Here is a 26692-nt window from a genome sequence, read left to right on the forward strand (position 1 = left end):
ATCATAATCAAAAAGGCTGACAAAGGAGGTGCTGTCGTCATCATGAATAGGTCGGAGTATGAACAAGAGGCTACTAGGCAGCTCTCCAACACCACTTTCTACAAGCCATTACCCTCTGATCCAACTGAGAGTTACCAAAAGAAACTACAGCATATGCTCAAGAAACTCCCTGAAAAAGCACAAGAACAAATCCGCACAGACACACCCCTGGAGCCACGATCTGGGGTATTCTATCTGCTACCCAAGATCCATAAACCTGAAAATCCTGGACGCCCCATCATCTCAGGCATTGGCACCCTGACAGCAGGATTGTCTGGCTATGTAGACTCCCTCCTCAGGCCCTTCGTTACCAGCACTCCCAGCTATCTTCGAGACACCACTGATTTCCTGAGGAAACTACAGTCCATTGGTGATCTTCCTAAAAACACCATCCTGGTTTGAGATTTGTGGTTTGAGATTTGCTCATGAAAACTACTGTACAAAAGCCAGGTGCTATTTTAATAATTACGAAGTTTGTAGTGATATTGGCTCTGTTGTAACTGCTCAGTGGATAAATAGATTCACTTAGACCAGGATTCTGGATGCCTCCAGTCACGGGGGCTTAACTCAAGACTTGCCAAAGGGGCCTGATTTTCAGAAAATGCTGAGCTCCCATTTGTTGACCAATCAAGTTCCTTTAAAGTTTTGCAGCTGAATACTAGAAAATGTGGGCATTCAGTCACTAGTAATTCTTTATCTTTTTAATTTTAAAACCTAGATTTTCAAGAAACAATTTTGAAAGAATGAGATTTGCATCGGAAATAAGTATTTCAGAACAAGTTGCTCCTCTGAGTTGCTCTTGCAATGTTGACTGTCCTCCCCTAAGTGGAGGAAATTAGACCTAAGAGCATTTTCAGATATAGAGGGCTCTCAACTGTTGGGCTGTCGGAAAGCAAAATGCTTTCCTACCATACTACATCTTTATCTCAAAGTCTAAATAAAGTGCATTAAACAGAAAAAAATGGAGGTTTTTTTCAAGAAAAATAAATATTCGGTGCTGTGATGACTAGTTCCAAGCAAAATAAAAATGAACTAATAGTACTTAGGGAGAAATGATGTAAAGCACAGCTACTTCCAAGTGACTGAGAAATAAGTTATTGAATGATGCAAGAGATATCACAGTGCTAAGAAAAAGAGGGATATATGATATGTTTTAAATGTAAATAATCTTAAGATGTTAGAAAAGAGGAGAAAATGGTAAAGAGGAGATGCTGGAGAGTAGCAGCAAGATTAGGAAGTTACAGGTTTTCACACAAGCTTACTTTCAAGGAAATTTTCCCTTTCTATACAATTTACTTGTGATGATCCATATCAAAATTGCACAGAAGTTGAACTCTGCACATTGTTTTAGGGATGCCATCCTAGTAGGGAGTTAGATGGCAGGTGAAAACCCAGACACCTGTGACTAGTAAATCTAGGGAAGAATTACCCTGTGATATGCAATTTAAATGCTAGAGTGGAAGAACTATTTTTGAAAATCATCTCCACTAGACCTGAATAATTCTGCACGTAATAGCTGTTGAAAATATCAAAAGCTGGCTCCTGAATAACTCAACGAATCTCAGTTCAGGAAAGAATAGCTTTCAAAGCTAACTATTGCCTTTATAGCTTGATATTTCTTGTTAATTGTTGTTAGTGGGGGAAATTAACATTAGAATTTTTAAGGTCATTTTCCTGATGGACTCTGACAAATGAAAATTAGAAAACTGTGAAAGAAAATGTCTGCAAGTCCCATTTTAGATTACTCTAATTTTTTTTGCAGCTAATGGTTATCTAAACATCCCCGTAGCAAATGTTTGGATACAAATTTTGTACCAGAATTATTGCACCTAAACAAATGTTCCTGTTACACGTATACTTCTGATTTTAAGGTTTTTTTTTCTGTGAACCATAATTTTACTTCTGTTAAAAGGTAATGAGAAAAGGCTTTATTAAAAGGATCCATGCCTTCATCTGTTGTTTACGCCTTTGTGAATATTTGCCTGTGTTCCCCTCAGTGTAATCTATCTTTTGCCCATTCCTATGGTTTAATATAATTTCCTTAGCTACATCATAAGACAACTTACTAATTGTGTAGGGAGAGGTTTATGCACTGGGGAAAGCATTTTAAGGCCCTGAACCTGGAAACACTTACACACGAGTAACTTTGCACGATGAGTAGCCTTATTAATATCAATAGGATTGTTTATAGTGTGTAAAGTTATAACTGTGCCTAAATCTTTGCAGGATCAGGGCATACGAGGGGAATTAAGAAAAATAAGCTTTTCTATTCCAGGTTTTTTTTTAGCTCAATCAATATATTTTGCAGTCCTTTGGAAGTTTACGATTACTCAAGGAGTGTGAACATTTCATTTAAATGTATAAACTTGAGTTAATTGCTAAAACCTCATAGCAAATTTACTCTTTAATTGCTTTTACTGTTATCTGTGGTATAGGAAGGCAGAAGACCTCTGAATAATACTATTTTAAGTTGCAAGGTGTAGTCAAATTCATTTTAAATGTCTGGAAGTGTATCTATGAATAGTTTTAAAACTACTTCATCCTTTGATACAAAACAAAATGTTTAACTTCCAAACCCCACAGAGAACTTCCTTGTTTGCTTTAGAGATAATTACATAAAACTTCTCAGTTTGTGATTCCTAGCTTTCAAAAGACATTTAGAATACTGGTCCTTGTTACAATAAACACTTACCTTTGATTGTTGCATGAAACTTGAAGGCATTAGACAACTGTGAAGCCACATATTTCTGCAGTTGCTTGATAAGAAGCTAAATTACTGGGAACCTTGGTTAAGTTAATAAAATTGAAACACTGGAGAATGACAAATCCTTTAGACTCCCACTATAATACTTCATTTCTGAGCAAAGTCTATATTATATTTATAGGATTACAAAAAGCTGTAGGCACCATTTGCATTCCATCGTTATTCCTGACCAAATATAGTATTGTTAAATGACATTTTTTGTGCACTTTATACATTAGGATTTGGTTAGTCATTGTTAAGGCTATGTTTTAGTCCTGGGTATTTTTAGTAAAAGTCATGGACAGGTCACGGGCAGAAAAAAAAAAAATTGATGGCCCATGACCTATCCACGACTTCTACTATATACTAAATCTTGGGGAGTCCCGAGATCCCTGCTGGAGCTGCGGTCGGGTTGGTGGCGGGCGGTGTGCAGCCTGGCCAGGACCCCCTCTGGTACTGGGGTGGGGGGGTGCAGGAGGTGACGCTTGGCTCAGCCAGGATGCCAGATGGTGCAGGGGGAGGGGTTAGCGCGGCCAGCAAGCTCCTTACCTGGCTCTGCGCCTCCCTGGAAGCGGGGGGCATCCCCCTTGCTCAGCTTCTAGGTGGATGTTTGGCCATACAGCTCTGCATGCTGCCTTCGCCCGGAATGCTGGCTTTGGGTGGGCATGGTGCCTGCAGATGGAGGCAGTGCGCTGCCTGGCTGAGCCTAGGAGCTGAGCAAGGGGGATGTTGCCACTTCTGGGGAGCCCCCTGAGGTAAGCGCCACTCAGAGCCTGCATCATCCTGTCCCGTGCCCCAGCCCCCTGTCCCCCTCACACCCAAACTCCTGCTGCTGGGGGAGAGGGGCACGGTGGCCTGAGACTGCCCCAGCAGTGGCTTATGCAATTGGCATAGGGGCTGCCTGAGCTGCCCCGGGCCAGGTGCACCAGTTGCTGCAGAAGTCATGGAGGTCACAGAATGTCACAGAATCTATGACTTCTATGACCTCCGTGACAAACGTGCAGCCTTAGTCATTGTATGTACAAACAATCTGTTCTTCAGTTGTCCTGATGATCATCAGATCATATGTGTGTTACAAATGGTATCGAAATAGTAAAATCAGCTGTGTGTGAAACTCTTACGGAAGGTGTTTACAGCTAGTAAACTGGTGATTTTTATCTTTGTCTGAATATGTGTAAAGAAAGACAAGATGCAAGGGATGTGGTTTAATTAGGCCTGAATTTTATTACTTAACTCTCCTGGAAATTAACCAGAAATGATTTGTACAGTGTGGATCATGGTTCCATTGTTAATCATTTCCACCTGGATGGCAGCCCTCCACATCTGGTCCCAACCCATTGCTTGACTCCAACACCTTTCCCTTGTCTGAGAGTTAAGAAGTTAGGGAAAGGGCATTATCTCTTCACTGTACCAGACAATAGACACCCCAACCCCATTTCTCAGGGGCTTATTTTACAGGATGCCTTCCCTTAAACCACCTTCCCAATTTTGGTTTATCAGGGAACTGGACCCCCTATGGAATGTGTACAGGTTGGAGAAGCAGGGTGTACATACTCTCTCCTAGGTGTGCAGGGGCCAGTTACTTACCTGAATCCCCCACTTTGCCCACCCCTTCCCCAATTCCCAGGGTTGGGGGGACTGTTCAAAAATTCACTGCCCTATTTTCACACCAGTCTAAACAAATTCCTCCTGCCTTGAGGATGCAGGGGATGCAGTCTGATGATGTACCAGGACAAGAAAGTCTACTGCTAGTTTAGTTCAACATGAGTTTATGTGTAATATTAAAGCCATTTTTATAACCCTCACGCAAATAATCCTGAGAATGTAGCTCAGATAGTTGAACAATTTGTAACTAGTTTAAATTGTGAATATTTTTTTAAACATAAAAATAGTTAAATTTAATATAGAATTTGAGTCACTTGCTTGAGTCCACTGTGTTGCTAAAAATGACGATCTAGCAGTAGTATGAGGAAAGCAAATACCATTGGATCATTTTTGGCATTATACTTGTTCTGTATATGCAACTCTTTTAAACAATGGCATTTCTGTGCACGGATGAAAGGAATTATGTAACTATCGATGAAACACTTGGAACTGTCTCCTTCCCACAACCCCTTTTACTGAAGTTTAAAACAACTCCCATTTATTTCAGTAATGTAGGAGCAAGCCCTTACTATTTAAGTGTTATCTTAACTACATTTTAAACGGATGTGTCATATTGTGGGGTGCAATCAGTGAGTGGTTATCACTGTCTGCCCCATAACCTTGGGTCCCTTATAATGCTCTGCTGCTGTAGCTCTTGACCTGGGCCCCTCTCAAACGGCCTACAAGCATGCAGGCCACACCCTGAGTGTCTGTGTATAGCTACAGCCCTGAACCAGCAGCTCTGACCCCAGTAGCCTGTCAGCAACACTCCAGTAACATTCTGGCTTTCACCAGCCTTGGTTCCTTTCAGGGTGGCCCCAACACACCCTCGGCCTGAATTTCCCCCCAAATGCATGTTCTGCACCGTCCAGCCCTTTCCTGGACAGTTCAGATATTAAAGGTTCATTGCTCCTGTAAGGATCAATATTCAACAGTTTACTACTTTTAAAAGAGTTACCAAACAGTTCAGTTTAACCATAGCCCTGGATTGGTTTTGATTAAAAAGTAAAACAAGTTTATTAACAAAAGAAGATAGGATTTTAAATGAATTCAGGTATCAGGTATTAAAGTCAGAAATGGTTACAAGAGAAAGAAAAAAGCTTTTAGAAGATAAACAAGCTAGACTTGGTTCAAGGTAAAACCCTTGCCAGATGTTTCCAGCGACATGGTTGACCAAATTCTCAAGTCAGGATCTCCTTGCAAAGTTAAAGGGCTGGTTCCTTTGTTTTCTGAGCTAGAGGAGAGAGAGAGAGAGAGAGCGCGCTGGGTTTTTTTGCCCCTTTCTTTTATAGTCTAGTTAATCTTGGAAGTAGATTTTTCTGAGGGTTACTGTTTATTCAAACAGTAAAGAAAGTAACATGGAGTGTGGTGGTAAAGGAGACTGCATGCTCTCTTCTCACCTCAGTTTGCAGAAATGCAAATTTGCTTCATCTGCCATTTCTTCTCCCTGCTGTTTTGAGGGCCCTGTTTACTACTCCTATGTAAATTGAGGTATCAGACAGGATGCTTCTGCCTGGGCAGGGCTGTGTGGTTTTAACATGTGCTAACATTATACAGGAGGATTTCATAATTTTACACATAATCTGTTACATACTTGTCACCATGATATTGTTGACCAGTGAGTTACTAGTTTTCAAATAATACCTCACAAGGCTTATTTTGTAAAAAGATTACAATAGTGTGTAGGATGTAAGTACAGAGATGCTTTCGGTCACAGGATGCTTATATTAAGTTTGAGAGATTGAAAACCGGCTAATTTCCATAACCAATAGAAGCTTGATAGATAAGGAAGGTAAGATGATAAACCCTAAAACAAAGAAGGGACCTAAACTTAGTTGCCATGAGCTTTTGCCCCAAGAGTCAAGTGGGCTAAAGGGAAACAATGTGTTTCCTGGAAATCTAGCCTATCCTGCCACAATGCTCTGTGTAGACTTAAGCAGAAAGTCTCTACTGAGAACTGTGTTGGGATAAGTTTTCTTTATTTCCAACCATGCGGCCTGTGTGAGTAAAAGTTGATAAAATTGGGATGTTTTAAACCTCACTTCCTTCAGAAGCATAACATTGTCATTGATAGGTGTATTTTGTTCCCACTCAAAGAAAAGGTAAAATATATCCAGTTTTGCTAAACTGTTTCTAGCCAAAGGTTGCAGTTATAAAATACAATAAAATTCTGTAGTGGATTTCATCATTATTATAGTCCCTTTTCCTAGATGAGACAGATTCAATAGCTTCTAATAGAATTAATCTTGTTATTTATTTCCCCCCAGTTGGCTTTAACCATCTCCTCCAGTCCTCTGTCAGCATGAAAGCCTGATATTTTGTAGTTCTTCCCCTCCTTATCCATTTAAAATTCCATTGCAAAAAATTGATTGAGGTACATGCCCAAGAAAATTGCAGTATTCTAGATTTTCTTTAGTGATGGCACAAAGTCTCGGATACATTTGAGTATGTTTAATCTCAATACTTGATTTTTTTAAATGATATATGCAAACTATTACTACATACCTAGAACATTTATTTTGTACCTTGTATAACAGTACTCATAATGGAAAAAAAGGTCATAACTTCCCAGCATTTACTACACAGTGGGGTGAACTCTGCTAAAAACAAACATACATATTTCTGTAAAATATTCAAAAGAATAGTTGCACATGTTTTTTAACAGTGTTCATATTATTTTATGAACTTCATAGCTAATCTGTATCATACTTACCCAATGCATATAGCATATTGTACATTCAAACATACAATTTGAAATTAATGCTGTGATTGTTTAGTGACATAGATCATCCAATCAGGGAACAGAAGCAATATCCTGGGATTTAATCAACTAATTAAAGCCCTGATTCTGTAAACACACATGTGCTGAAAGTTATTACTATGATCAGTCCTAGTGAAATCTGTTGGCAAATGATCTTTTAATTCTGATTATTTTACAGATTGGGCTACATCTCCATGTTAACTTGTCTCCATTCGTAGCTTTATAGAAGAAAAAGGTATTTATCTGCTTTAATATTCTCAGTTCTATACAAGAGTCTAGATCCCTGATCCTGCAGTGTGTGGGCAGATTGATGTGTCCACTTCAGTTTCATGGGTAGATGGCATGTGTGCGCATGCAGTGCACGCAAGATGGCCCTTAGAGAGAGAAAGTACAGGTTCTTGAGGCTAGAGGGGCTGAACTGGAAGAGCTGAGAGCAACAAAAAGAGGTCCATAGAGGAGACTTTCAAGGATGCAGAAGGGTGTTCCCACCCCCAGTCTGACAGCCTCTGTGCTGTTAAGAAGGACAAAAGTCTCAGGGAAGGAGAACATCAAACTGGTGTGGAGGGAAACAGTCCCATAGTTGGGACCTTCCTTCCAGATGATGCCATGGTATCCTCTTGCACTGAGGATACCCTTCCTGGAAAGGGAACCCTAGTTACTAGAAAGAGTAAGGTACTAGTAATGGATGATTTGATTATTATAAATATAACTAGTTGGTTTGTTTCAGAGTAGCAGCCGTGTTAGTCTGTATTCGCAAAAAGAAAAGGAGTACTTGTGGCACCTTAGAGACTAACAAATTTATTTGAGCATAAGCTTTCGTGAGCTACAGCTCACTTCATCGGATGCATTTGCATTGGAAATGCATCCGATGAAGTGAGCTGTAGCTCACGAAAGCTTATGCTCAAATAAATTTGTTAGTCTCTAAGGTGCCACAAGTACTCCTTTTCTAGTTGGTTTGTGATGACTGGGAGAACTACATGGTAAATTGCCTGCTGGGTGTGAAGGCTGCAGATCTCACTAGACATCTAGGACAGACTTATGTGCAGTTCTGGGGAGGAGCTGCTGATCATTGTACGTGTAGGTACCAATGACAGGGAAAGGTTGGAGAGAAGTACTGTAGGCCAAGTTAAGGCAGCTAGGTAAGAAATTAAAGTCCAGGACCTCCAGGTAGCATTCTCTGAAAAGGTTCCAGTTTCACTTGCAGGGCCAGAAAGACACGCAGAAGTGCAGTCTCACAGTGTGGCTAAGACAATGGTGTAGGGAGGATGATTTTAGGTTTATTAGGAACTGTGGAACCTTTAGGAAAAGAAGTCTATAAAGAAAGGATGAGCTCCACCTAAATCAAAATGGAACAAGAATCCTGGCACATAAAGTTAAAAATTCTGTAGAGAGTGTTTTAAACTAATGGCTGGGGGAAAAGCTGACAGGTGTGGAGGAACACATGGTTAAAGCAGAGACATACTTTAGGGATGAATTTTTAAAACGGGGACCCCATCATAGTAAGGAGGATAGGAAAGAAGTTGGTAAAGTACAGGCCAGTGCTAGTGAGGGACAGTCAAACATAAAAGTTCCATTTAAATACAATACATGAAGGCAAGCAACTGAATATTGACAAAACGTACAAGTGGTTATGTACAAATGCTAGACATCTAAATCCTAAAATGGGTGAACGAGAGTGCCTGTGATTAGATGAGGATATTTCTGTAACAGGCATCATGGAGACTTGTTGGGATTAATATAATAAATGGGACATAGTAATACCAGGGTACAAAATATATAAGAATGACGGAGTAGGTCATGCTAGTGGGGCAGAAGGCACTATATATGAAAGAAAGTCAAATATAGTAAAAATCTTAAATGAATCAAATGGCACCATAAAATTTTTATGGATAGAAATTCCATGCTTGAACAGTAAGAGTATAGCAGTAGTAATATACTATTGACCACCTGACCAGGATAGTGATGATAATTGTGAAATGCTCAGGGAGATTGGAGAGGCTACAAAAGTAGAAAACACAATACTAACTGGGGATTTCAACTATCCCCATATTGACTGGGTACATGCCACCTCAGGATGGGATGTAGAGATAAAATTTCTAGACACCATTAATGACTGCTTCTTGGAGCAGTTAGTCCTGGAACCCACAAGGGGAGAGGCAATTCTTGATTTAGCCCTACATGGAAAATAGGATCTGGTCTTAGAGGTGAAGTGTAGTTGAACCACTTAATAATGGTGACCATAATATTAAATTTAACAGTGTTGTAGATGGGAGAAAGGCAAGCCTTTCACACATCCTTTATACCTGTCAAAAATGCATGTGTTCTGGAAAACCATATTCGCACCCTCTCAAAATCTTTCCTTCTCTGAGCTTGCATGTCTTAGGGGTGCTGGATGAGATGGTATTACCAGTTAACATTAAAAAATGTAGTAACTATTTTAGTGGCCAAAAGCCAAATTAAAAGGTACGGTCACATGCGTGAAGTCTATTTAAAAACACCATAATAGAGGCTCAAATTAACGTATACAGAAAATAAATAAAACCAGTTAGATGACTAAAAAAGATGCCTAAACAGTAGAGTAAATGATATGGTTTGAGGTAAAAAAGCATCCTTTAAAAATTGAAAGTCAGATCACACTCAGGAAAATAGAAAGGTGCTTAAACTCTGGCAAGTTGAGTCTGAAATATATAAGGCAGTCCAAAAAAAAAATGTGAAGAGTAACTTGTTAAGCACACAAAAAGAAACAGAAACCCCCCCCCCACATATTTAAGTACATCAGAAGTAGGAACCCTGCCAAACAGTCAGTGGGTCGCTGATGATGGAGGTACTAAAAGAACAGTCAAGGAAGATGAGGCAGTTGTGGCGAAACTAAATTAATTCTTTGAATAGGTCTTCACTGCAGAGGATATTGGGGAGGACCCCACACTTGAGCTATTCTTTTTAGGTGATAAATCTGAGGAACTGTGCCAGAATTAGGTGTCAATAGAGGAGGATTTGGAACAAATTGCTAAATTAAACAGTAATAAGTCACCAGGACCTGATGGTATTCAGCCAAGAGTTCTGAAGGAACTCAGGTTACAAACTACAATAAATAGTTCTGTGGTTTCATATGTATTGCTTAAATCAGCCTCTGTAGCAGATGACTGGAGGCTAGCTAATGTCAATTTTTTAAAAAAGGCTCTGGAGGTGATCCCCTGGCAATTATAGACCAATAATCCTAACTTCCGTACCCGGCAAACTAGTTGAAATAATAGTAAAGAACAGAATTATTAGACACATACATAAACACAATTTGTTGGGGAAGAGTCAGAGCTTTTGTAAAAGGAAATCATGCCTCAATCAATTAGAATTCAATCTTTGAGGGAGTCATTAAGCATGTGGACAAGGGTGATCAAATGGATATAGTGTACTAGGACTTTTAGAAAGCCTTGGATAAGGACTCTCACCAAAGGTTCTTAAACAAACTAAGCAGTCATGGAATAAGAAGAAAGATTCTCAAATGGATAAGCAACAGGTTAAAAGATAGAAAACTAAGAGCAGGAATAAATGGTCAGTTTTTCACAATAGAAAGAGGTAAATAGTCCCCCAAGGATCTGTGCTGAGACCTGTACTATTTAACATATGCCTAAATTATCTGGAAAAGGGGGTGAACAGTGAGGTGAGAAAATTTGCAGATGATACACAATAACTCAAAATGGCTATGTTCAAAACTGACTGAAGAGTTACAAAGCGATAGCACAAAACTGGGTGACTGGGCAACAAAATGGCAGATGAAATTCTATGTTGATAAGTGCAAAGTAATGCACATTGGAAAACAATACCAACTATAATACAGAATGATGGGGTCTAAATTAACTGTTACCACTCAAGAGTCTGAATCTGAATTAAACCAAATTTTGAAATGTCAAAATTTTCTTGCGAACTGGAAATTCTGAGTTTTGACCAACTCTAGTGAAGACCTCCTTTCATTTTGGTCCTTTCAAAAACAGTACTCTTTCTGGGAACATTTCAGAGTGAAAGAATATGGATAGTACTATCATTTATCAAATATTTAAAGTATTACCATGTTTAAAAATAACCCCCAAACCACCTTTTATTCATCCATACCAGCAGTTCATGTGTGTGGTATTTTTCTGTCATTCTAATCTGCAACTGCCTCTACGGGATATATGGTAACTGGAATAAACTAGACTATTAAGTCTATCTTATCACAACTGCTCATGTGTACTACCAATAATTATTTTTTTCCTAAAAGGAAATTAAATTCAAATTTAGAGAGTAAGTAGGAGAAAGTTTAAAACATGAGACATCTGTACAGGGAACTCAGAAGAAATTACTGATAACTTGTTATGGGAATTATTAAAGAACACTCAGTGTGGTTTTTTTCACTGAGTCAAACCTGGTAGCTATACATGCAGTTGGATATCTACATGTAGTTATGTTTAAAAAAGAACTGATCTCTGCAGCAATGTTGTTAGGGGATGGAAGGATTTAAAGTCACTTACTGTTTTGATTTGCTCTCTCTTGCACTAAACCCACCTCATCTAGTAGTAATCAATCAGTCATAAACAATTCCAGCTAGTAAGTACTAGGAGTCCAATCCTACTCCCATAAATGTATCTGGAAAACTCCCAGTGACTTCAGAGGTAACTGGATCAGGCTCCAGGTGATTTAGTCCAGCTAGGCTAGCCTAAGGTGCTGACTAGATGAAAAATGCAGATTCAGGTTGACTGAAACAATTTCTGAATTCAGGTGCATTTCAGCAAATTGTTTCAGGGAAAAAATGGAAAGATCAAAATGGATCATTTAGATGTGTCTGCAATGAAGTGTTGATTATTATTATTATTATTTTTTATTAGATTCACACAAGAACTTAAGTGTCATTCATAAGGTGTTGGTCTGCTACTCTAATAGACCAGTGATTAGAGCACTCAGTCACAATACTGGAGGCATGGTTAAAAATCCACACTGTGCCTGATGTGGAGGAGGGACTTGCGTCTCTCACCTCACAGGAGAGTGCCCCAACCGCTGGGCTAGCGGGGATTCTAGAGTGACTCTTTCAGTCTCTCCTGCTGAAGCTATTCCACCTTTATATAAAACACTTAAATATTCGCTGGTGCTCAGACTTGAACGCTAGTCTCCCCTTCCTAGATGAGTGCCCTAAATACCAGGCTATACAGTCACTTACTTTTTGACCCAATGACTATTTAAATATTTCCTACTACCTCTGGGTTTTTTAGGAAACTAGCCATTTGTTCCCAGAAATGAAACAGGATGGTTTGGATTGAAAGAAACATTTTGTTCAAACTGAAACAGAATTTTTTCTGACTTTTTGATTTACTGAAAATTTCAAAATATTTCAGTTTCAAATTGACTCAAAAGGAATTTTTTCAGTTTATTGATTCCCCCCCCCGCCAGAAGTTCTGAAAAATAAATAAATAATTCACACAGTTCCAGTCAGACCCTTCTCTCTTGCAAGGGGAAAAGTGAAGGAAGAACCCACCCTCTGCTAGGGAGCGATTACCCCAGAGAACTCCCCCAAGTGAAGCCTCTGGGGGAGTAGAGAGAGTAAATGTAGGACAATAGGACTTGGGGGGGGGACTTGACTTTTATTTTTCTTAATAATTACAGAAATTTTTAATGTCTACAAGACAGACATGGCAAATATAGACTTGGAATTTCCCAGTGTCATTTTCAAAATATGGTCTGTGGAGAGCAGGCTAATTGCACAGTACTGGCTTTTTTGGTTTCTGGTTGTTAAACCACATTGGGTGGATTGTTTCATACACTAATTCTCCACACAGGACTAAAAAAAAAGTCAATTTTATATCCCAAAGCCACATGAGCCCGAGTCAGCTGACATGGGCACCTTCGAGTGTTTTATTGCAGTATAGACATACCCTTAGGCTGTTGTCCTACAACCGGATCCAAGAAGGTGGACTCCTGCAGCCAATATAACCCCTTGACCTCAGTGTAGCACAAGATGGGCTCAAGCATCTCCCCATGTGAATTCAGTGGTAGGCTCCAGTCCCTATGTACCATTTCCTGTTTTAAGGGTAAAATTGAATTAAATATTGGTAAAATATTTTTCTTTTTTCAGTAAGATCTTATGAAAAGACTAGATCAGTTGTATTGTATGGTAACAGAAATTCGGTGGGTATATTTACTCATCTGCAAGTGCCAAAGGGAAGACATTTTCCTATTATTGGTCTTTTGGATGAAACAGAGAGAGCCTCTGTCCTTAATTCCTGTCATTGTAAAAGATCCTCTGACCTTTATAATAAAAGCAGGGGCATTAGTCTCTGTGTCATAGCCAGGTTCTAATTTTGGTGATTACATTTTGCCTACTTAAAACTTCCTTGCAGCTGAACAAAGTAAACCTCATTTCCTGCCCTAAACTGTAGAATGTTCCAATGTGCTGTTAAATCAATGCTGTATGCCAACCCAGAGGAGGGTGAAATGAAGCTGTGTGTATATATAGTTACCAAAAGATCCCATAGTACTTTGCATTCTATATAAACGTAGGATGATCTTCTTGTTCTAGATACAATGATGAAATCTGACATGTGTTGCCTTTTAATAATAATCATAGCAGATGTGGCTTAATGCTTCTTGTTCTAGCCAAATTTTAAAGCGGGCTGTATTGCTTGAACAGGGTGTATTCCATAAATGTTTGAGGTACACACACTATTTTATATTTTACTCTGTTTTTCTGCTGTATCTAGGAATGGCTTGGCTTGGCTTGCAAAACACGTTCACAAACAACAGCAATATAATTTCATCCCTTCCCCCTTCTCCCCCCCACCCCAAAAAAGCAATTGATATAAATATTCAGATGAAAGACAATTCAGAAGTGTTAATGAACTAAGAAAAAGAATTTTGAAAATTACTAACCATACAGTTTGCTATAGTGTATTTTTTTCCTCCAGTTTTTAACCTATTTTGGTTGGTTGGTTGGTTTAAAAAAACACAAAACAAATGAAACTGCAGATTAATAATATTTAAGACTGACATATTCTATGCACAGACGAGATGAAGCATCAACTGTGTCAATGTGAGCTTTCCCACATCTCCCTGTTTATACTCCTAAACTATTTTCTGGAGCTCACAGGTCATTCTCCAGTTTCATTTTGGGTCAATCTTTCCAGAGCTTGATATGCTGTGCACACAGAAGCTCCCCCATCTCACTGGAAAGTGTCGGGATAAGCTATTATAATGGGGTATACTGTAGTATTTTAGAATTTCAGTAATAGTTGACAGTACCAGGATTGTGTCTCCCTTGATAGTCGAACTTCTGCCTATCTGCAGTGCCTAAGCAGCTCTGGGCAGCTCTGCTCTCATTTCACCAACAGGATTCAGCACTGAGCTCTCTCTTTAGGCTTCAGGAAGTAATTCTTGTTCTAGGATTTTTCTTCCATTATGTTCAAGTGCTGCAATGTAAACATGAATGGTCAGTCACCTCACGGATGTTGAGGAAGTCAACAGTAACCTAAAAATGCCTGATCTCATGTGCTTTCATAATAGTAGGGCTGGACGGTATAGAGGCTAGAAACCAGTGCCCGAAGCCAGCTATTCTCCTGCAAGAACTGTTTAGTGTTACAAAGTCATGTGGAAAGCTTGCTAGCTCAAAAGTAGTTAGTATAAGCTGGCATTAAAATGGTGCATATACAACTATGAATATATTTCTTTTCTCTCTCTTTCTCTCTCATTTATTTTTATATATATATATATATGCTACATGTTCCTTCTTCCCAGTTTGTATGACATCATACCTCTACCACAAACTTCAGTTTAACTAGCCTGTCAAATGTGCAGTGTTCTGCCTTCAGCTGCTCTGAAATAGAGCTGATAAAATCTTTTATGGGATTGGACAAATCTAAGGTGCATGGCTTCAAGCAGGAAAGTATGCCTGCAGAGAGATGGCTGGTCCCTTGTGTCACTACAATCTCCACTCTTCTGAGGGGCTTGCAACTAGCCAGCACAGCCACAAAAGAGGCCAACTCTGATGGGACAGGGAGGCATTTATATGAATTTTAGTTTGTTGCAATTCACAACAGATGTCCAGTGCAGAGAAGGCTAAGAAGGCCAGCTCTCAGAGGTAAAAGACACTGGATTTCACAAGTGAACCTTGTGTCTCTAGAGCAGGTGAGTTAGGAAGTATTTGACGACTGAGGCCCTCCCTTCTGGAGGGGAGGACAAGAGGATTCACTGAGTCCTAGGGCTAGGCTGAGAAGCATCTATCCTGAGTTACTGGTTATATGGTGGGAGCCCTGTAGTCCCAACATTGGACCCAGTTAAATGCCTAGTATGTGAGAGACAGTGGAGATGCCCTACAGCATTAAGCTAATAAAGTTGTAGCCTGTTGCTGCTTAAATCCATCATTGTGTCTGTTTTCATTCACCTGTGTGTCCTGATCAGTGCATCTCCATGGTAGCCTCTACTAGCAGATCTCTTATGGTGTGCCACCTACAATTTAAAATTATCCAAACTTTCAGGAGAGAGAGGCAATACAAACATCACCTGCCTTCCATTTGCTAGGGTGGGCGGATGCAATTAGTACTCCCTGTGCTAGCAGCAGTGAATTGATCTCTATGCTAAATGAGCAAGTCCTACTGTTTTCCTGTTCTGAAAAGTTACTGTATCGAATTCTTCTACAATATTGGTTTGAAGATAAAGGGCCCATGAAATTGAGGGACTTCAACCATATATCACCCTCTGGTGGTCTGCTGTGGAACATGGGTTGTACTTGCCTCAGTTTCTCTTAGTTTGTTCAGAGATGGAGCCTATATCCAGCAATCTTCATCTGTAACTCCAGCCCTCTGAATGCGTTACTTCTCCCTCCTCTCTTGGGACAGAAAGGAGTCCGACACAATTCAAAATTCTGCTGGTCCTTTTAGTGAACCTTTACTCAGTAGTCCCTGGAGTTTGGGCCTTTGATTCAGAGCCTATCCTAACCCCTTTTCCAGTGCTGCCCCACTTACAGGTTTCTTCCCTTCTTTCTTCAGCAGGGCAGAAATTAAGTAAGTTAAAGCAGAAGTACAAAGACAAAATGCAATATTCCTGTTGTTGCCATCCCGGTCAGTGTTCTTGGCAGTCTTTTCTCCCATCCATGTAGGAGGGCTAGGTGGACCCAGTACTGCCTTCTTGTTTGGGTCCCAGCCCAGGGACCCTGGAACTTGTTTTTTAAACCTCCAACTCCTTCCCTGGGCCACTTCCTACCTCAGGACCTTGAAGGTACCTTCTGCCTGGCAATCTTCTGCGTTCCCTTCTGGCAGAGAACTGGTTCATCTGGGCAGCATCCTCTGCTTTGGAGCCGTTCATTGTATCTCTGTCTCTCTAGCAGCCACCACATTCTTTTCTTTTCTCTTTTTTTCTCCTCTTTCATGATGAAACATGAGTAAGTAGTCTATGGTTGTCACCAATTTATAATTCCTAAATACCTAGCTGTTTATATTCTCCTCTCCTGCCATGTGTCGTTCACGTAATGTAACACCAGCTTTCTAACACTACTCCACTTCCCCAATATTTTTATTAGATAACAAAGTAACTTTTGTTACCTTAAGTCATTTAAATTCCCCAAAAAGCTTTTCCCTTTCTCTATCAAAACCCTTACCCAGACATAAAAGACTGTCAATTGTTCTACATTAGTGTGCACATAGTCCATCCTGTTTGTTCAAAAAAGATTTTTGATTAAACCACAATGGCCAGTTAATAATCTAAACAATTTCCCTTCATTTTTTCCTATCTGGGCACTGAAGTATGTCATAATCCTCAGCTCTAGGGCACAATTCAGAAAAATCTTCCCCTCCCCCCCCAAATTTTTTACTATTCCTCTTTTAATTTTTTCTTTTAGAGTTTTTGAATTCCTGTTTACCCTAGAGTGATTTAATCACTTCACCAAATGAAGACATCCTTTTTATTGCCAAAAGGCCTGACTATGAGACCCAAAAAATCACTGCAGCTGTTCAGTGGTCATTGCAATTCCCATTAACTTTGGCCCTGAATTTAGGACCAGCAGTTTCATTCGTACTGTAATTGGCAGTTCATTAGTAGCTATCCATAGCACACACATGAGTAGTGTTGTAATAAATGTGCCACTCACAACTTGTAGTTCCTGTGCTTGTATTAAATCTGATTTTTTAAGTTCTGAGTTTGATGCTGACTCAAAAGCTGGCAGCTATAGTTGACAATTGGCCCGATTAAGGCTCTATGTACCACCAGTTAGTGTTTTCTTATCTACTTCCTGCAATTAGTCCCAGCAATTCTTTTAAGCAGGTTGATCCTTACTTTGCATTTATATTTAACATAGTTGATATGATCTTTCCCAAGTAATTTAGTCTCAGATTTTATCCTAGGAATTTGTTCTCTATACAGATAGTTTACATTCCTTTGTAGCTTTCCTTTTTGTGACGATCAATCCTTTGGTTTTAGCAACAGAGAGCTTGAAACCCCATGCATTTCCCCAGTCTCTTGTAATGCTTTGTTTCCTTTTTCTGCCCCCTCATTATTCCTGCTCCTAAGCTGTAGAGAGCATAATCATCTGCAAATAGAATGACATCTACCCCAGCACTTCTTCATTTTGGAAGATCCTTTAGAATAATATCAAATAAGGTTGGACTGATAACACTTCCCTGCAGTGAACCATTTTAAATATATTATATTATAATTATGACATAATTAATATTAATTTATATATTAAAATATATATGACATAATAGTCCCAACTCTTATCCGCCTAGTCCTTTTACTCAAAGCTTATCAATCCATCCATTCTGTCTCTTATGCCTGTATAACCTACTTTGTACAATAAGCCTTCTCTCCATAGCATGTCATATGGTTTTTCAGTATCTAGAAAGACAGATATCAGGAAACCTTTGTTTCTCGTGCTTTTTTGTACTTAAGTTTCCAATTTAACAATAAGGTCAATGGTGTATCTTCCTCTCCTAAAGCCACTCTGCACCTTATCTGTAATGCCACTGGTTGCCTATTTGGAAACCAATCTTTTGTTCACCATTATCTCCATAATTTCACCCAGACAGGATGTAAATGTAATTTGTCTGTAGGCATCCATTCCCTTGTAGGGTCTATATAACACCTTGTCATAAATATAAAGGGAAGGGTAAACACTTTTAAAATCCCTCCTGGCCAGAGGAAAAACCCTTCCACCTGTAAAGGGTTAACAAGCTAGGATAACCTCGCTGGCACCTGACCAAAATGACCAATGAGGAGACAAGATACTTTCAAAGCTGGAGAGGGGGAGAGAAACAAAGGGTTCTCTCTGTCTGTGTATTGTTTTACCAGGAAGAGAAAAGGAATGGAGTGTTAGAACGTAGTAAGTAATCTAGCTAGATATCATAGAATCATAGAATCATAGAATATCAGGGTTGGAAGGGACCCCAGAAGGTCATCTAGTCCAACCCCCTGCTCAAAGCAGGACCAAGTCCCAGTTAAATCATCCTAGCCAGGGCTTTGTCAAGCCTGACCTTAAAAACCTCTAAGGAAGGAGATTCTACCACCTCCCTAGGTAACACATTCCAGTGTTTCACCACCCTCTTAGTGAAAAAGTTTTTCCTAATATCCAATCTAAACCTCCCCCATTGCAACTTGAGACCATTACTCCTCGTTCTGTCATCTGCTACCATTGAGAACAGTCTAGAGCCATCCTCTTTGAAACCCCCTTTCAGGTAGTATGATATGCGTTAGATTCTGTTTTGTTTAAATGGCTGATAAAATAAGCTGTGCTGAATGGAATGTATATTCCTGTTTTTATGTTTTTTTTTGTAACTTAAGTTTTTGCCTAGAGGGATTCTCTGTTTTGAATCTGATTACCCTGTGAGGTATTTACCATCCTGATTTTACAGAGGTGATTCTTTTACTTTAATTAAAATTCTTTTAAGAACCTGATTGCTTTTTTCATTGTTCTTAAGATCCAAGGGTTGGGGTCTGTGTTCATCTATGCAAATTGGTGAGGATTTTTATCAAGCCTTCCCCAGGAAAGGGGGTGTAGGGTTGATGGGGGGGAAAGACGTTTCCAAGCGGGCTCTTTCCTGGTTATATATCTGTTAGATGCTTGGTGGTGGCAGCAATAAAGTCCAAGGGAAAAAGGGAAATAGTTTGTACCTTGGGGAAGTTTTAACCTAAGCTGGTAAAAATAAGCTTAGGGGGTTTTCATGCAGGTCCCCACATCTGTATCCTAGAGTTCAGAGTGGGGAAGGAACCTTGACACCCCTCATGGTTTGCTTTTCAGCCATGGCTTGCTTTTAGCCCCTGCAGTTCTTTACAAATGCATTTAATTTCCCTTATATTTAACTAAACAAAATGCAGATGAAATCAGGTGCATAAACATGCTACATGGAATTGGAAAAGGTTTAGAAAAGGGAAAAAACCCCAAAATTAAGGGTATGGAACAGCTGCCATATGAAGAGAGATTAATAAGACTGGGACTTTTCAGCTTGGAAAAGTGACGACTAAGGGGGGATATGATAGAGGTCTATAAAATCATGACTGGTGTGGAGAAAGTAAATAAGGAAGTGTTTACTCCTTCTCGTAACACAAGACCTAGGGGTCACCAAATGAAATTAATAGGCAGCAGATTTAAAACAAACAAAAGGAAATATTTTTTTTTCAGACAACGCACAGTCAACCTGTTGGACTTCTTGCCGGGCGATGTTGTGAAGCCCAAGACTATAACAGGGTTCAAAAAAGACCTAGACAAGTTTATGGAGGACAGGTCCATCAATGGCTATTGGCAGGGATGGTGTCCCTAGCCTCTGTTTGGAATGGGTGACGGGATGGATCACTTGATGATTACCTGTTCTATTCATTCCCTCTAGGGCACCTGGCATTGGACACTGTTGGAAGATAGTTGTGATAGGGCCTTCAATGGCCAAGCAGCCTAGCAGCTAGATCAGTGCTTAGGGGCTGGAGTGGGGGACACCTGCCCTGCTTTCCCTCAGATCCTGGGTTGGGGCATGGCCTTGCTAGTCCTGTTTTCCCACAGCTGGGGCTTGGCAATAGATTCCCCTTGGCAGGGGAAGACTTGCTTGCTTGCTTGCTTCCAATGGCTGCATTGGCAGGTAAATTGCATCTGTGCCTTCAGGCAGACACACAGAGAGCTCCTGACTCTTCGCCAATCATCCCCTGACTGAGCCAGGCTTCTTTTCTCCCAGGCCTGGCCTTTCCAGGCCTGGCATTGGCTGCTGGTATAACAGGGCGGGGCTTGCTGAACCCATAAGTTTTCTTTAACTCTTGCTGTGCCTGTCAGCCAGCTCTCTGCTCCTTCACAACAGGATATTGGGCTAGATGGACCTTTGGTCTGACCCAGTATGCTGTTCTTATGTTCTTATATACATCGGTGTAACTGCATCCAGAATCAATTATGAGAGCAAAATTCCACCCACAATTAATTGTGTCAATTGCAAGAGCAAAACAGTGACTTCAGTGGGCCTATGCAATGGACACTGGCAGAGAATTATTTGACCCTATCTTTCCAGAACTTTTTTTTGAGGAACAATGGATCATTTGTTTAGCAAAAGTAATCTTTTTTTTGTCCCAGTTACAACTGCTGATAAAGGCCGCTAATAGCACAGGTTAATGCTCTTTTCTTTGCCACATGACTTTGTTGAAGTCTAGGCTTCATGGCCCTTAGTAATGTAGAGTAGTGACGAAAATTCAAGGACATGAACCTCTAACAGTATTCCAAAAGGCTTAAATAAAAAGCTTAAATAATGCTACCATGATAAGTACATGATGATGATGATGGGGGAAATTGAGTCTTTCATCTTAACATTTAAACTAAAAGCAATATTTCATTTTTTTTACCCAATAAAATAACTGAAAATAGTTTTACATTGAATGTAGATAAGAAAATGCTGGTGATTAAAAATAATGTTGTGGAATGTCTGGCAGGGTTTAGTGCATCAATAACCATGACACTCAACTAAAGTAATTGAAAATGCCCTGTATGCGTTCTCTGAAAGAAGGTAGTAAAAGATCATTGAGATATCAAGGTTCTTTCAAAACATAAGATATATTTTAAAATCAATCTCTTTTATTCTATTTCTCTAAATCTCTATAAAGCCAATTCTGCATCACTGTCTTTGGCAACTCCTATTGGGAGAGATTTCAGAGTAGCAGCCGTGTTAGTCTGTATTCGCAAAAAGAAAAGGAGTACTTGTGGCACCTTAGAGACTAACCAATTTATTAGAGCATAAGCTTTCGTGAGCTACAGCTCAGCATCCGATGAAGTGAGCTGTAGCTCACGAAAGCTTATGCTCTAATAAATTTGTTATTCTCTAAGGTGCCACAAGTACTCCTTTTCTTATTGGGAGAGAGTAGGAATAGTGCAGCTTGTATTTCACACAGTTAGTAAAGCTCAGCTAGTACTAGGTTCCAGAACACTGCTGTGAGTCTGATCAGTGAAATAATAGTGCTGGTCAACATCTGGTGGAGTGTCCCTCCTCTTTTCACAGATGTCCTCTTCTCCATGTTCAATTCTTGCACATCTCTTCTTCCAAATTAACAGCTTTATCTTTTTTACCTTCCTGAGTCTCTCCCTGTCTCTATTCTCTCCACAACTATATTTTAAACTAACTCTAACATTCCCTTCCTGACTTCAAAAAGCCTCTGATTTAGGATTTCTATAGGAGGAGAATTCAAGTTTTTAACTTTCTGCTAGGTTTAGGATAACCTCTCTCCAGGATTTCCATGGTCAGATGTGTCCCAGAATGCATTTCCCTTAAACTTTGGAGAATCCTAAGTACTCAAAAGATTTGAATACTGCAGTGAGTTTAGCAGAAAATTTAAGACAGTTTGAAACTTGAGAGATTTTTGGAAATGTGTGAAGGTCATGGGGAGAAAAGAGGTACTTTCTAACATGCAGCAATAAGAGGTCTGGTTTTACTTCATTTCAGATTCTTGGCTTTTCATTATTAGATGACACATCCTTGCAAAAAAAATTTAAGGGATCCCCAAACTTTTTGAATCGAAGCAAAACTAAAAGGAGTCACTTGAACTACATTAGATATCAGGAGATATCGGGGGTAGTCTGCTTCAGCTTTTCCTGATTACATCTTTTATTTTAGTTCTGTAAATCTCTATAAAGCCAATTCTGCATCATTGCCTTTGGTGATTCCTATTGTGGTGAGCGTAGGAATAGCAGCTTGTATTTCACTTACTTCTTTAAGCTCAGCAAGTATTAGATTCCAGAAACACTGCTAGGAGTATTCCTTCTATGGTGCAGACCCTAACTCTGGGGCCAGCCTGGGCACAAATGGCTAATGCTGTCCTTTTTTTGTTTTCCTCTTGGAGGATGCTGCATAAAATTTTTATCCATAGATCCCTTTCAGCAAAAAGCAACAAGATATACACATGTTGTACAAATAGCTTCCTGAAATTACGTTTAAAAATGTATAATGAAAAAATGTAACTTGTAAACAGTTTTTCAGAAGGAAGATGCACATTCTTGATGAGCTCTGTTGCATTCTATAAAATAAATATACAGAAATTAAAGACTTAATTGGGACAGCTCTTCACTGAGGGAGTGGGTGGGTGCATGAGGACTCAACCCAGAATTCCTCCTGTGGCAATAAAAGGGTGCAGGGTTATATTCCGTTGGCACTTGGCTCCTACTGCTAATATATGTTGATGGTGAGGGGATGTGACAATGTCTGGATTTCTACCTGCTTCTGTGAGGAAGATGTGACTGACAGCACGGTTAACGTGGCTCAGTGGCTCAACTCCTCAACCAAGCTGTGACTGGGCCATGATCAAGGGCTTAAAGGGGGCTCTGGAGGTGTGGGGCATCTAGTCCTCCCACATTTTTGTACAACCACGCAATTAGGGTGACAGCCCCAATTTTATAGGGACAGTCATAATATTGGGGCGGCTTCTTATATAAGCACCTATTACATCCCAACCCCATCCCGATTTTTTTCACATTTACTATTTGGTCACCCTACCATGCAGGGACATAGACAATTTAACTCTATTGGACCAAAATTGATTTTCATTTGTACATGTGAAAACTTTGTCAATGGATTTGCACATAAGCAGATGACAGCAGAGTTAGGCCCAATTATTTGTTTTCCCCTCAATTGGGACATAACTGCCATTGCTCTTTTTGGGAGTTAAACACAAGGAGGGTAAAATATTCTGATCCAAAGCCTAAGAAACGGGGAAGATATTACATCTGTTACATCTGTTCTAGGGAAGGAACCTGAAAAATTCTCTCAAATGCATGAAGTGTAATAACTTTGTATGTTCGGAACATATGTCATCTATTTGCTCCATTTGTTCAAAGTTGTAGGCCATTTACTGCCACTTTGCTGTGTTTGTGTCTTTTATATTGTCACTGTTGCTTTATAGTGTCATTGTCTAAACATGGGGTTAGACCCCACATCTATATAGTATGTAGCTTTCTTTAAAAAGTGTTTGATCATTGGATCAGTTACACCCCAACACATGCACTATGTAGCATGCTGCTGAATATAGGAAAGTTTTAACTTGTTCATAGTTTTATAGTTCACTGATTACAATAAAGTCAGTTTTAAATACATCCTTTAATTTTTCCCCAGTTTTGATATTCTGGGGGTCTCTAAGACTCCAGTATGGACATAGCTGGGTGATTTTTGGTCCAATATGAGTGTGTGTTTTGAATTTTTCTTTTTATTGTATCTTTATTTTTCAGTTACAACATTAACTCAATACATAGCTCAACCAGAAGGCAAATATAATACAATGGATAAAATACTCCCTCAAGTAGGAGTAGAAGAGCTGTACTCATGAATATAATACCAAACTATCATCTGCAACCAAATTATTACGAGTAATGATTAACAACATCAGAGTAATTCTACAGCAGGTTTAAATATTTACATTATAAAACATGGATTTTCTTGTTAGAGTACATCCATATTATTTACTACCCCTTTTCTCTGTCTTCTGCAGACATCTCTCTCTTGTTTCATGCTGAAATGGGCTTACCAACCCTCCATCCTCCCTTCATTCAAACATTTTCTAAAAATGCTTCTGCATCATCGCCTGAAAAAAATAATACATTTATACTCTTAAGAAAAATAGAAGCAGCATGATATGTGTTTATCATCACCCTGATCACTTTTCTTGCATATTATATTTGTTCCTCCTCCTGTCATCTGTTTTGTCTTTTTAGGCCCTCATTCTGCAATGTGGTCTGTTAGCATGGTCCTGCTGAAGTCCATTGAGACTTCACATGGGCACAGAGTTCTGATGGTATATAGTATTGCAGGATCAGAGCCTTAGACTACATGCTTTTAGAGGAGGTACTGTGTCTTCCTGAATGTCAATACCTAGCGCATTTTGGGTTACATAGATAATCTATAATCAACATTATCCTAGAAAAATATACAAAGGTTCAGAAAGCGGGTGGGAGGGGGATTGAATGGAGAAATAAGCACTCAGTCTCCAAATGCTTTTTTCCCAAATCATCTTTACGCACATTCTCCTGCGTCCATTACAATTGAAATCTTTGTCTGCTATAGTATGTGGGTAGGGATTGATTCAGGTCTGCCTTGCTGTTACAATTTTTGTTTTTTTTCCAGAGTATATATTACAGTAAGTGTATGTGCACAGACATCTTATGACAGGTGCATTTGTTAAAAGAAGACCTATAGCCTTCATGACTGAAATTAAGTTGGTATGAAGAGGTTTGATCCCTCCCTCCCACCCCCCAAAAAACTTCTGAGTACTTATAAATCACATTGTAATCAAGGGGACATGTTTTTGCTCAGTGCACTTGAAAATCGTGCCATTCTATTTAGGTGTCTGTGGGTTAAGGAACCTTTTTTTAGGCACTGAAGCTTGAAAAAATTTGGCTTAAATAAGGCTAGATCCTGAATCTACCCGATGCTCATGCAGTGCAGTTGATGTAAATGGGGTTCCTTCAAAGATCCAGTTGTACAGAGTAGCCCTAAATAAACAGTCTTGCATACATATGTCTGATCAGATTTTTCAAGGGTTCTCTAAGCAGCACTATGATTGTATTGCTTTATCTTACCAATTTACTCTGTGCTGCACTAATTAGAAATCTGTGTCAAGTGGTTCTGATGTCAATCTCTATCTTGGGAGTTTTATTTGAAAACTCACTGCCTACTGTCAAGCACCAATACAATAAACACTATTGTATATCTGGACGATATCCTCAGTCACAAAAGAAAGAGGGAAGGTGGGGGCGGAGGGAAGAAATTTCTGCAACATATAAAATTATCTGAAACAATTTTACAAAAAAAAAAGCCTAATTGGAGAAATTTCTTTTCAGAAAGTATTATGCTGAATGCCAAGGAAAGCTGCAAGGAATCTGGTGTCCAGATGCCTTCGTTTCTTATGGCTAAGTGTAAAAGTCCCATTGACAGCTGGTGTCTGCAAATGATTCCAGGAAACAGATGACAGCAATGAATTACCAACTAGGATATTTTCATGACAGCCAGATACTGTAACCATTTGTATCAAATTCCACTGCCCCAAGGCTCCCAAACTCACTGATACAACAGAGAGAAACTTGGGCCTTGTCTGTGCAGGGAGTTTAGTTCATAGTGAATTGACACATGTTAGCTAGCAGACTTCAGTTAAAGCAGACTTTAACAAAGAAGTAGCTAGGTAAGCTCCCCCTCTGAAGAAAATCTAAGGGATAAAGGAGTTGAGGAGAGCTGGCTGTTTCTCAAGGAGATAATATTAAAGCACAATCTCAAACTATCCTGAAGCAAAGGAAAGATCGGAAGAACAGTAAGAGGCCAATATGGCTCCATCAAGAGCTCTTAAATGACCTTAAAATCAAAAAGGAATCTTTCAAAAAGTGGAACATGGACAAATTGCTAAGGAGGATTACACACGAATAATTTGAGCATGTAGGAACAAAATCAGACTACATTCCTCCATTGTTTTCAGTTTCTGCGAGGGAATCTTAAATGTAGTCTGTGAACATTCCATCTTGACTTTTCCACTTCTTCCCTCTCAAATTAGTTGGCCACTCAGCTATTTTTTAAAGGCCCTGTCCCTGAGGATCTGGCCTCTGCAAGTACCATGGATGGGGTAATAAAACAAGTAGATATTGTTTATATTGCAGACAAATTACAATAGCATTTTTGGCATGTATTTATGATTTCCTGCCCTGAGATTATTCCGAATCGTGAGGGGACCTCAGAGACCATAAGTTTTGTATGCATGAGGAGGGCTATTATGAGATTTTTGTCTGTGCAGCATAAGCTGTTTGGGTTTGCCATTGTGACTTGGAGGCTGTGGGGAGTTGAGAATTATGTCCCTGGTTTGGCTTTGCACTTTTGCTGTACTTTGGAGGTGCTTGTATGGTGTCAGAGGGGCTAGCAAGGGGCACCTGGAGCTGAGCTGGATAATAATCCCCTCTGCATTTCCTTTCCTGTGACTCTCAATGATGTTACACGAGAAGGCAGAGAATGGCCCTATTTAAAAAAGCAAAGGGCAGACCAGGCAGATCCTGGTCTTATTGGTGAGCT

Source organism: Dermochelys coriacea, chromosome 7, assembly GCF_009764565.3.
Source record: "Dermochelys coriacea isolate rDerCor1 chromosome 7, rDerCor1.pri.v4, whole genome shotgun sequence".
NCBI lineage: Eukaryota > Metazoa > Chordata > Testudines > Dermochelyidae > Dermochelys > Dermochelys coriacea.